Source organism: Ovis aries, chromosome 1, assembly GCF_016772045.2.
Source record: "Ovis aries strain OAR_USU_Benz2616 breed Rambouillet chromosome 1, ARS-UI_Ramb_v3.0, whole genome shotgun sequence".
In the NCBI taxonomy this organism is placed as follows: Eukaryota; Metazoa; Chordata; class Mammalia; order Artiodactyla; family Bovidae; genus Ovis; species Ovis aries.
In genome coordinates this window covers 199,663,769-199,677,374 of record NC_056054.1, presented here as the reverse complement: position 1 = coordinate 199,677,374, position 13,606 = coordinate 199,663,769, and the positions used below count along the sequence as shown (strand labels likewise).

At 39.7% G+C, this 13,606-nt stretch overlaps 1 protein-coding gene across 1 annotated transcript in view; it reads left to right on the top strand.

Moving 5' to 3' along the window:
* LPP (LIM domain containing preferred translocation partner in lipoma) overlaps positions 1 to 13,606 on the top strand; it is a 750,332-nt gene that overhangs the window by 313,026 nt on the left and 423,700 nt on the right. The gene's annotated exons all lie outside the window — the stretch shown is intronic.

The window sequence follows — 13,606 nt, the reverse complement described above, 5'->3', positions numbered from 1 at the left end:
AATAAACAAAGAGCCTGTTGCCATGTTGGCTTATATTCTCTGTAAGACAGAAGGAAGAAGGATAGAAAATAAGACTGGGTTTGTCGAGTGGAAAAGGGCAGACCTGGTGAGAGAGGCATGTTGTTCTTGAATATATGGAAGATTGTCGGCAAGCTCGAAAGAAGGCAGGCGTGTCCTTTCCTCGTGTGGCAGTGTGTGATGTGATAAGAGGCTTGGCCCCACTCTGGCCGCATTTGCCCCAGCTTCACACTTGAGCTACAGTGGAGCTTAGAGGAATGCAATCACCAGAGAAAAGTTTGCACTTTTTTCGCTCGGCCAATGGTGAAAACTCCTGTTGCCAAGTTGAAATTATAGCTGGTAAATGTGTGTTTTTGTGTAGAAGTCTGTTTATGTTTCCAGCCAAATTTTCAAGTCAGAGCCAAAAGTATCTCTACTAAGTGTGACTATAAGAATTATAAGATTTTCAGAGCTGAAAGGGACCTAAGAGATCATCGGGTCCAACCCTGGCGCCAGGCATCTGCTTACAGCCTTTTCAAGTATTTGGTGAATAAATTACTTCCCTCTCTTTGCAAACGGGGAAACTGAGATCCAAGATGATGTGGTTCCTGTAGTTTCTGGCAGATCTCTTTTGAGAAATCTTGTCTCCTGATCTGCCCTTCCGCTGATTGAGGACATGATTTTGCTTTGGGCCTCTCAAGGATCTGAGGTTAAGAAGAACGGGTAAAATGCTTTTGTTTGGAAAGGCTAGGTGAGATTGGCATTTTTCTTCTCTCCAGATTTCTGATATAAGGCTGTCATTTTTTTTTCCCCCTTTGCAAAAGGTGAATATTTAGTGTCAAGAATTCTTGTTTTAAGAGTTCTCATTTTATGGGAAAAGATGAATCTTGGAAAGTCAGTGAGAGATTTTCTTTTTTATGTAAGAATCAGTTGGATCTCAGGGCCTGTAAGCCTTGGGTGACCACTTAGCAGTCACTTCCTTCATTTGTTTGTTTTTCATTCATTCATGATAAATTGAATACCTTCTATATGTCAGACATAAACACAAGGGCGTAGGGCTTGGCATCATTGGTCTAATGCCCTGAGTCTGGGACTGTTAGCTTTGTTTGGTTTGATGCCACAGTTGATAATTACTTTCTATTTTAGCTATTCAATGGACAGGTGCAGAGTGTTGTTTAGAGTAGTTTTAAAAAGAGAATATGTGATAGAATTTTGGACTTGCAAGGGAATTAGAGATCATAACTTGAGTGCCCTTCTGTTGTTTGAATCTCCTAATTCCCCCCCAACCCCCCAATGGGTAACTGTTACAGCTGAGGCAATTTTGATGGCTAAGGGATGAATGAGTTACAACCTCTGATTCAAACTTGGGAGATACATTTATACTCAACTTCTAAATTAAGATGTTTAATGGTAAATTATTACTTAGTCATCATGCTTTGATCAGAAGCACAATCCAAGTCTTATGTTGTGGTACAGGGTGGGGGAAATAAATTGACTAGAGACATGCAGGAAGGATTCTTGGAAACAATTTCAATTTAATTGAACTTTGATGGTTAATTAGCATCTTAATTTTCAGATGGTGGAATGGATTTTTAGGTAATAAAGTAACGAGAATAAGAATTCAGAGTATTTTAAAGAATATTCTGAAATCATTGCAGGTGTTTGTTGTTATTTTAAATATAAGGTTGACATCACCAGGTCTGTTGCTGGATGCCAAGTGGTGCTTTTAGCATACCATCAGACAAAACGTATTGCCCTTGTGGGAGACTTCCTTTAGCTCCTCAGGGACTTACCTGCTGATACCTGATGGCTCTGAGTTCAGGTGCCTGACATTTCTGGGGCTTGCCAGCTGGTATAGTTGTAAAGAACCCACCTGCCAATGCAAGAGACACAAGAGATGTGGGCTTGATCCTTGGGTCTAGAATATCCCCTAGAGGAAGAAATGGCAACCCACTCCAGTATTGTTGCCTGGAAAATTCCATGGACAGAGGAGTGTGGCAGGCTATAGTCCATGGGGTTGCAAAGAGTCGGACGTGACTCAGCACACATGCATACCTGATATTTAACTTCCTCTTTTTGTGACATCTTTACTTGGCTTTTCTTCATGACAGCTGACGACTCCTCACCCTGTCTCTCTCTGTGACCTAGACCGTGGCTTGCTTTTATGGGCCTGTTATGTAGGGTTTTTACCCTTCCAGTTCCCATCGCCTTTTCCATTCATTCAGGCAAGATGGCTACCTTTGCTAGGGTAACTCCAGCCCCTCCAGCTCAGAAAACAGACTGTTTTGTCCATTGCTTGTTACTCCAAGTATTGAAAGTGTCTTCTGTTACTGAACTGAAATTTCTTCCTTTATGACTTCCTCACACCAATTTTCTTCCTACCCTCTTAGAAAATGATGCACATTCAAAGGAACTGTCAGACCAGGAGAGAAATAAGTGGTGTCTGTCTCAAGAGGGTGATCCATAAAACTCCTGAAAGAGGTCACTTTTCTGAGGAGAGAGTGAAAACATTATCATGTGAGCTGTTCACTGAACTTGTGGGAAATGCCCAGAGTTTGTTGAAAAGAGAAGGAAGAAGAGAAGCTTCTTTTTTTAAAAAATAATTTTAATTATTTTAAAAATTTATTTTATTGAAGTATTGTTGAGCTATAATATTGTGTTAATTTCTTCTGTACAGCAAAGTGATTCAGTTATTTTTATATATGTGTGTGTATATATAGACATTCTTTTTCATATTATTTTCCATTATAGCTTATCACAGAATATTGAATATAGTTCCCTGTGCTATACAGTAATACTTTATTTATCCATTCTGTATATAATAGTTTGCATCTGCTAATCACAAACTCTGAATACCTCCTTCCCCACCCTCCTCCCAACTTCCTTGGCAATCCTAGGTCTGTACTCTTCATCTGTAAGTATGTTTCTGAAGAAATTTCTGAAATGCTTTATGGTCTTACCTTAAAGTCAGTGTCCAAAAGTTTGTAAGCCAACTCACTCCAACTCTTGTGAAAATAATTTCAAAGCTCATAATATATAGGGAAATCAGTGGATTGTAGTCATTTATCTACTTACCAATTTTATATATTTCATTTATCATAAAATAAACTGGCACTGAGGACTTTCCAGGTGGCATAGTGATAAGGAATCCATCTGCCAATTCAGGAGACTCGAGTTCGATCCCTGGATCGGAAAGATCTCCTGGAGGAGCAAACGGCAACCTGCTCCAGTATTCTTGGCTGAGGAAATTCCATGGACAGGGCAACCTGATGGGCTACAGTTCATGGGACTGCAAAGAGTGGAGCGTGACTGAGTGCGCGCACGCGCACACACACACACACACACACACACACACACACACTAACGGGGTGTCTTGTGACCCTTAGACTAGTACTATCACGATCATAAGTATGGAATGATGGGATTTTACTTGTTGACATAGAGAACTCAGGCCCCTAGCTGGGGGCACGTTCATTCATGAGTTCACAGAAATAAGAAGCAGGTCTTACTTACTTTATATGATTTGGACATACCTTACCACAAGAGGCATCCCTTCTGCTGCTTGGAAGTTGGGTGAGGAAGGAAGAGTCTGGGTGTAAAAGGAGATCCCACCTATAAAAATTAACAGTAGAGATGCAGAATTGCCAGAGCAAAACCAAAATGGTCAGCAAAAGCTTTAATCCACTCTGAGGTGCTTATCCTTCCTGTGTAGTGAGGATATAAGATATCTTGATCCATGGAAAGATACCAGAGGAGTGACTAAGATGCTTATTTATTCCTGGCCCTTTGTCTTGTTCCTTTGGGCCCTAGTTGATTTGTGGGATTGTTTGTGACCCTGGCAACAGCAGCAGCAGCAGCAGCTTGATTTGGGAGTGCCTCCTCCTTTTAAGGTCTACACATGTAGGTCAGTGGATGTTTAGCAGGGCTGGTGGGTTCTTGAGGTATGCTACAGGCTCAGATCGGTGTGACTTTCTAGAAGCGAATGTCAGAAGTTTTTCTGTTTTCCTTTCGCTCTGAATCATCCTCTGATTGGGTATTCAGATGAGAAAACAGAGATATTTTTGGTGTCTAGACATAAAAACTTCTTTGAAAGTAGCAAATGAGAGTCGATGGGGAGTATTCCAGTATTTCACTCGAGTCATTTGACCCTTTTCATGGAATGCCATAGTTTCTCTTTGTTTTTTTTAAGACTCTATTTAAAAAGGTAAACGCTTTCCCTGGGATCAGTAGTGGAGTATGTGTACACACACACTCATTTACTCCTAGCATCTCCATTTCCGGTGCTGCTGCTCCCTTGAAATAATCCAGGACACATGCGTGCATTCAGCAGTGAGAGGTTGGCTGATCAATGGACAAGAAAAATTTTGCGGGGGAACTGGTTGCGGTCAGTTCTGTTGTGTATTGAGAAAACCAATGAGGTTAGATTTACTTTAGCTCCTCAGTGCCTTTATAGAGAGTCATTTACAATGTTTGCATATTTCAGAAAATTTCCTTTGCCCAAATTAAGTGAAACTTCAGTTGGTTCTTTCTGAGTCAGTAGAGATTTTTAACTGGTTTTGTCTTTCCCATCAAGAATCTTGGTGATTCCTTCAAAGCTGAAGTATGTTTGTCTTTTCTACGTCTAAAAAGTAGAACAAGTTTTTTCTTCTTCTAGTAATGTGAATAAATCAAATAACATTAACATGGATTAAATGTTTTCAAACATGTTTCTCTATCAAGGAAAACTTATGATATGCATATATGCCCCACCCCCAACATAGGGGCTGTAAGAAGTTTGAGCACTTTCTCATTTAAATTACTGTTAGATGTTTGGAGAATGTGTTGCAAATTTTAAACTTTATAACACCTCTTTTAGGAGAATCATTTCTCACATTAAATTGTACCACTGCATTATTAATAGACTGTTGCTTTTGTTATTTGCATTGTTTCTTTTTTCCTTTTTTTTTTCTTGAATTCATCATCCTTTTTCTTTTTTAATTTCTTCTTCTTGTACTTTATCTTTTTTTTTTTTTTTAAAAGCTGCATGGGCGATAAATTTTCTGAAGCCTTTTTTCTTTCAGTTTCATAGTTAAGTAAATGTTTGGCTTCAAGTAGAATTCTAGGCTCCAAGTTCTTTTACCTCAATGTTCAACAATGATTTCTATATTATTGCTTTGTGTCATTTATTGTTGCAGATGAGAAATCTGATGTAAGTCTGTTTCTTTTTCCAATTTAGTAACTTTTATTGTTTGATCTGTAAGTTGTATTTGTGGGATTCAACAATTTTACTTCAATATTTCTAGGTACAGCTTCCCTCACCCTCACCCTAGTATTTCTACTTAGTATTCATTGAATCTGATATGAGGAGTCAAATTCTTATTTAGCTAAGGGAGATTTTCTTGTGACTCCTATTTTATAGTTTTGGATTTTTTTTCTGTTCTTCATATCGGTTTTCTTTTTCAATAGTTCTGCCATATGGAAGAATCCTTATTGCTTGCATCCTTTCTTTATTTTTAATTTTTGTGGTGATGATGTATTCTCAAATTATAAATGCTACTTGCACCTGAATTTAGGGAGAAAATGTGCTTGGGAGTGGCTCTGAATCTCCTGTTCTGGTAGACCTAGCTAGCTTCCACTCAGACTTTATCTTTTATCTAGACTGGAAGTACATAGTCCTTTAAATGTCAGGGCAGCCATAGGGTTTGTGTACCAGTTGTGACTGTGTGTGTGTAATTAGGGGAGGCAGGACAAGGAGTCGGTTTCCCTTAGAGACACATGCCAAGAGAGAATAGCAAGCATCAAGGCTGTTTATTAGTTCTAAAGGTCCAATGGCAGGTAGCAAAACCCCTATTATACATGTTGTACATATATATCCAATATGGGCAGCAACAAGCTGTGGACAGCCCTTCTGTGAGGTGGTCTCTGCTTGGGTTCTCAGTTTCCTCTCTCACTATTTCCCCATTCCTGCCTTTCAATGACTATGTCACCAGAATTGTCAGGGGTTGTGGCAAAGTACCTTTTATTAGAAAGAATGAACTCATTAAGTGATTTCACTGCTGTTTTGTCTAGCTTTCATCATGTATCCCAAACTTCCTTTCCCAAGAGGTTCCCCCACACCCTCACCACTTTTTATCATGGCAGTTTGAAGTCAGATCAGATATTGCTACCTTTTGCTATTTGTCTCAGACTCACCCTGCTGCCTTGAGGATGCCAGGAAAACCCTCCCTGACTGCATCATCTGGACCAAATAAAGCTTCAAGGAAAACATGGTATGATGGTGAACACTGAGTGCTGATCCAGAGTACCTGACTTAACTCCCCACTCGCTAGCTATGTGACTATGATCATACTGTTTAACCATTTTTGCCATTGTCTGCTTATCTGTAAAATAGAAATTATTGTTGTGCTTACCTCTTTGGCTTTTTGTGACATTACATAGAGAATATCATAGGAGCCTGACATAGCATAGGGCTTAGTAAGTGTTTCCCAATGATGTTGTTACTATTAGACTGTTGTGGGCTAACTGGCCTCTGTGCTGAGTTCTGGCATAGTTATTGCTGTCCTTTGGTTTGTACCACACCTCCCTAAGGTTCACTAATGATGCCATCACTTGCTCTTAAGTGTTTGGGGATTTTAAGGCATTTTACTAAATGCTCCCACAAGCTCTTTCTTCAAAACGAATGATTGTGTTAAATAACCTTAGATCTCTTATAACTCTAAAATTCATCTCTTTAGTAAAAAAAATATTAGCTCTTTATAACTTCATAGTTGTTTACAAACTGCAAAATACTTTATATTGTTGAATTTGATCTTCACAAGTAAGAATAACAAACATATAACTTCCCAAATACAAAAACATTGAGGCTCCAAGAATTGAGGCAGCTTGTTTGGATTTCATGACAAGCGTCATGGAAGCAATGATTTATTTTTAAATGGATAAAAACAAAAACAAAATGCATTCTGGGAACTCTTAAGCCTCTTGGCTTAGTATCAGTTCCCAGCAAATGAGAGAAGACAGATCATTTTAAATTCTCAAAAACCAGCCAAAGTCACCAACAGTATGTGTTCATGGCCGTTGGCCAGGGGCCACCAAGATAGCTTTCACTGTAATTCTCTAGTGGAAATAAGTACATCTTCCTCTTAGCATATTGCCTTACAATCCCCTCACCAATTGTACCATGTACTTCTTATCCATGGATTTGGTAAGGAAGCCCTATTGGGCTCACAAATCCTTTAGTTCCTTTGTGATTTACATAATCCATTCAACATGAGCACAAAACAACTTGATCTGAAAGAAGGGGTAAAAGTGGGAATGGAGGATGCCAAAACCAAAAACCAAGGGCATTAACTCATATTTTGTTTTTGAAGTGCTGATGTTTTAGGGAGAGTTTCTGTGCATAGCTGATTTGGAGATTCAAAAGTCAGCTATTTAAAACTAAAAATATGGTATTGTATGCAATACTTACATGAATCCTTGAGGGGTTAAGTTATAATTATCATTATTTTTTCATTGACTTCTATGAGTTTGACCTGTCCAAGGCTCCTACTCTGTAAATTTGATAAATTCCAAAATTGACATTGAGGTTTATTTTTAATGAAGGACTTTCATATAATTTATCTAACTTGAACCTTTAAAATAACTTACAAAGGGGAAGGGTAGGGATGATTGTCTGCCTTGTGCCAGGAAAGGGACTGAGGCTCAGAGAATTAAGTAATATTTCAGGTTTCCGAGGTATTAAGTGTCTTGGGCAGGGTTGTGACCCTACATTCTTCTGAATCGTGCCAGTCCATTTCCTTCTCTTTTGGCATCACTGCTTTATTGTTATTCTTCCTTTATATTGTTTTTCAATGAAGGACACAGAACACAAATTGTCATGTTCCTCTTAGAACATCAATTGTTAGCCTGTGTTCTTTTGAGTCCGTTTGTAGAATCTTCTCTTGCAGTATTGTCTTCAACCTTTTTAAAACTGTATCTTTACAGATTGAAGATCATACTTTGACATTAAAATATAGGAAAGCTGTTTGTAGATCTTTAAAATGGAATACTTTCCAAAGTTTTTTATTGTTCTTATATTTATTTTGCCAATAAACTTCAGGAAAGATGTCAATTTGTATTACTGTAGAAAAAAGTAAAATTGGCAGTACCTGGTGTAAACAATGTTTCTGTGGTAGTTAAAAAAAAAAAAAAGTGGTAAGGGAGACACAAGAAAGAGAAGTTTCACTTTGTAAGAAATCCAAGGACTTCCCAGGTGGTCCATTGGTAAAGAATCTGCCTGCCAATGCAGGAGACATGGTTTGATCGCTGGGTCAGGAAGATCACCCGGAGAAGGAAATGGCAACCCACTCCAGTATTCTGGCCTGGGAAATCCCATGCATAGACGAGCCTGGTGGGCTACAGTCCATGGGGTCTGAATGAGTTGGACATGACTCAGTGACTTAACAACCACAGCAACTTTACTGGAGGTAAAGGATATGGTTTATAAAACTCCACCCCCAGCATCATCTGCCAAAAATAAAATAAAATATATATTTTAAATATTTTAAAGAGATGGAGCAAGAGCTCAAACACCCCCTCCTTTCTCAATAGTTGTTTCGTTCCCTGTAGTGCTTAAGGGAATCTGTGCCTATCCTAAAACTACCTACTCTTTTGACCTGTAGATGGCAGATCCAGATGCTGTATAACTTGGGATTTGGGGCAGATCATCTCTAAGAGCCAAATCTCAATTTTTTTCATTCACAGTACTAGTAATGATAACTCTCGGTCTCTCATATTCTGTTTGTTTGTTTGTTTGTTTTTTGAAAGCCAGATGAAAATAACTCACTTGATAATGCTTTCTAAATCAGTAAGTAATTAAAAATATCTGTTTTTCCTAACATTATTTAAACATCCTTAAGCTTTAACTCTGTTAGAAATTATACATCTAGAGCGATGGCTAGTAGAATGTCCTTCAGTGATATATTTGATGTGTAATAAACAAGAGATGGCAGGAGTGAACGTTGACATTCTAGGAATCAATGAACTAAAATGGACTGGAATGGGTGAATTTAACTCAGATGACCATTATATCCACTACTGCGGGCAGGAATCCTTCAGAAGAAATGGAGTAGCCATCATGGTCAACAAGAGAGTCCGAAATGCAGTACTTGGATGCAATCTCAAAACGACAGAATGATCTCTGTTCATCTCCAAGGCAAACCATTCAGTATCACAGTTATCCAAGTCAGTGCTCCAACCAGTAATGCTGAAGAAGCTGAAGCTGAATGGTTTTATGAAGACCTACAAGACCTTTTAGAACTAACACCCCAAAAAGATGTCCTTTTCATTATAGGGGACTGGAATGCAAAAGTACAAAGTCAAGAAACACCTGGAGTAACAGGCAAATTTGGCCTTGAAATGTGGAATGAAGCAGGGCAAAGACTAATAGAGTTTTGCCAAGAAAATGCACTGGTCATAGCAAACACCCTCTTCCAACAACACAAGAGAAGACTCTACACATGGACATCACCAGATGATCAACACCGAAATCAGATTGATTATATTCTTTGCAGTCAAAGATGGAGAAGCTCTATACACTCAACAAAAAAAAAGACCAGGAGCTGACTTTGGCTCAGATCATGACCTGCTTATTGCCAAATCCAGACTCAAATTGAAGAAAGTAGGGAAAACCACTAGATCATTCAGGTATGACCTAAATCAAATCCCTTATGATTATGCAGTGGAAGTGAGAAATAGATTTAAGGGCCTAGATCTGATAGATAGAGTGCCTGATGAACTATGTAATGAGGTTCGTGACATTGTACAGAAGACAGGGATCAAGACCATCCCCATGAAAAAGAAATGGAAAAAAGCAAAATGGCTGTTTGGGGAGGGCTTACAAATAGCTGTGAAAAGAAAAGAGGTGAAAAGAAAAGGAGAAAAGGAAGGACATAAGCATCTGAATGCAGAGTTCCAGAGAATAGCAAGAAGAGATAAGAAAGCCTTCTTCAGTGATCAATGCAAAGAAATAGAGGAAAACAACAGAATGGGAAAGACTAGAGATCTCTTCAAGAAAATTAGAGATACCAAGGGAACATTTCATGCAAAGATGTGGTCTATAAAGGACAGCAATGGTATGGACCTAACAGAAGCAGAAGATATTAAGAAGAGGTGGCAAGAATACACAGAAGAACTGTACAAAAAAGATCTTCATGACCCAGATAATCATGATGGTGTGATCACTCACCTAGAGCCAGACATCCTGGAATGTGAAGTCAAGTGGGCCTTGGAAAGCATCGCTATGAACAAAGCTAGTGGAGGTGATGGAATTCCAGTTGAGCTGTTTCAAATCCTGAAAGATAATGCTATGAATGTGCTGCAGTCAATATGCCAGCAAATTTGGAAAACTCAGCAGTGGCCATAGGACTGGAAAAGGTCAGTTTTCATTCCAATTCCAAAGAAAGGTAATGCCAAAGAATGCTCAAACTACTGCACAATTGCACTCATCTCACATGCTAGTAAAGTAATGGTCAAAATTCTCCAAGACAGGCTTCAGCAATATGTGAACCGTGAACTTACTGATGTTCAAGCTGGATTTAGTAAAGGCAGGGGAACCAGAGATCAAATTGCCAACATCTGCTGGATCATGGGAAAAGCAAGAGAGTTCCAGGAAAACATCTCTTTCTGCTTTATTGACTATGCCAAAGCCTTTGACTGTGTGGATCACAACAAACTATGGAAAATTCTGAAAGAGATGGGAATACCACACCACCTGACCTGCCTCCTGAGAAACCTGTATGCAGGTCAGGAAGCAACAGTTAGAACTGGACATGGAACAACAGACTGGTTCCAAATAGGAAAAGGAGTACGTCAAGGCTGTATATTGTCACCCTGCTTATTTAACTTCTATGCAGAGTACATCATGAGAAACGCTGGACTGGAAGAAACACAAGCTGGTATCAAGATTGCCTGGAGAAATATCAATAACCTCAGATATGCAGATGACACCACCCTTATGGCAGAAAGGGAAGAGGAACTAAAAAGCCTCTTGATGAAAGTGAAAGTGGTGACTCAAAAATTGGCCTAAAGCTCAACATTCAGAAAATGAAGATCATGGCATCTGGTCCCATCACTTCGTGGGAAATAGATGGCGAAACAGTGGAAACAGTGTCAGACTTTATTTTGGGGGGCTCCAAAATCACTGCAGATGGTGATTGTAGCCATGAAATTAATAGACACTTAGTCCTTGGAAGAAAAGTTATGACCAACATAGATAGTATATTGAAAAGCAGAGACATTACTTTGCCGACTAAGGTCCATCTAGTCAAGGCTATGGTTTTTCCTGTGGTCATGTATTTATGTGAGAGTTGGACTGTGAAGAAGGCTGAGTGCCGAAGAATTGATGCTTTTGAAGTGTGGTGTTGGAGAAGACTCTTGAGAGTCCCTTGGACTGCAAGGAGATCCAACCAGTCCATTCTGAAGGAGATCAGCCCTGGGATTTCTTTGGAAGGAATGATGCTAAAGCTGAAACTCCAGTGCTTTGGCCCCCTCATGCGAAGAGTTGACTCATTGGAAAAGACTCTTATCCTGGGAGGGATTGGGGGCAGGAAGAGAAGGGAACGACAGAGGATGAGATGGCTGGATGGCATCGCTGACTCGATGGACGTGAGTCTGAGTGAACTCTGGGAGTTGGTGATGGACAGGGAGGCCTGGCGTGCTGCGATTCATGGGGTCGCAAAGAGTTGGACACGACTGAGCGACTGAACTGAACTGAACTGAACTGAATATATATTGAAAGGAGAATGGCACACTGTCCCCTGAACAGAGAGTTAAGGATCTAAGCCATAGTTCACTGCACTGAAATGTGCACCCGAGGTTTGTGTCAGAACAGAATAGGGGACCTGATTGGCTCAGACTCAGATATTCTATTGAGAGATGATCAAGCAATTAAATAAAAGATACAGCAACTGGACGAGTATTTCACTCTTCATTCAGGGAACACACATTCAGGGGACTTGGTAATTTTTATTATCAAGTCATAATGTACGTTGACATGTGCCTGTTGGGTTGTTTTCATTTCCTTTTAGCTCATTGAAAGCCATACAGTGTCACGTTAGTATTTCTTTCCTGTTACCCCGGTGGGAATAGAAATTTAGGGACATGGCAACTACTGCAGAGAAGTATTTCCACACTTACAGGTTTAGCAAATGAGGCTCTATCCCCTCACCTCTGCCGTGTGTCTCTCCAAGATTTAAGTTACAGTCCTACCATGAACGTAGGTCATGTCAACTCTATTGAAATGGCTCTCATATTCAGCTGCCACCCTCTACCCACCCCCTTCCAAATCCCCTAATGATTATTAATTTGCTGAGAAGTTCTTTTCACTTCTACCAGGCAAGGAACATTCTGGAAGATCTGAATCTCCTTGCTTCCTCCTTCAATTTTCATGAAAAAGAATCTCCTTGGTTCCTTTGCTAGATTTGCAAATGTCCCTTTTGTCTTGTGGAACTCCCTTTTTCTTTTTCTCTGTCCCACATTGTCTAGGTGCCCACTCAGTGTTTTCCCATTTGACTTGTCTTCAGTCACTTCTCTCACAGAGTCAACTTTGAGGGACTTGGACTGGTTATGACTCGGCGCTATTCCTTTCTTTGACAACTATTGTGCCATTTATGCATAGAAAATCTTTCCAAATGGAACACTTGCGCATTCAGTGGGTCCAAAAATTCCACTTGTGTCTTCTCCCAAAACCTCCATTTTTGTTGGAAGTACCACCATATTTTGTTTTCCAAACTCTAAACATTGTGGTATTGCTGAAATGTCTTGCTTTTAAAATATATTTGTCACCAATAGCTTTTATATATATATATATATATATGGTTCAAAATGACTCTCAGATTTGCTCTAGTCTCTTTATTTTCCTTGTCCTAGCTCATCCTTCTCCATATCACAATGGACTCATTGCTTTGTGTTTCTTCTTCCTTCTAGCAACATTTCCCTAACCAATTAGTCTTTGAGAAATGTTATTTTCTCTTATGGCTTTTTTTTTTTTTTTTTTTTTGACTGCCCCATGAAATTTCCTCTCTTGGTTGACTTTTGGAGTACTCCAGTTCAGTTTAGTCCCTCAGTCATGTCCAACTCTTTGTGACCCCATGGACTACGGCACGCCAGGCCTCCCTGTCTATCACCAACACCCGGAGTTTACCCAAACTCATGTCCATTGAGTCAGTGATGCCATCCAACCATCTCATCCTCTGTCATCCCCTTCTCCTCCCACCTTAAGTCTTTCCCAGCATCAGGGTCTTTTCAAATGAGTCAGCTCTTTGCATCAGGTGGCCAAAGTATTGGAGTTTCAGCTTCAACATCAGTCCTTCTAATGAACACTCAGGACTGATATCCTTTAGGATACTCCAAGACCTACTTTTTCCTTTAAAGTACACCTTATCTCTGTGCTCTTTCTGTCTTTGCCCTTGTGAGCCTGGTGGTCTTACTGTTAGTTCCCCATGCTAATTTTCATTGCGTCTTTCTTGCGACCTGAAGCACCTCATCTCTCAGCTGATCAGACAGTCTCCCTATTTTTTAAAAGCCCAATCCATACCCTCTGATACTGCCAGCTCATCCCAATCTGTCCCTTCTTTGCATCATGACTCTAGTGACT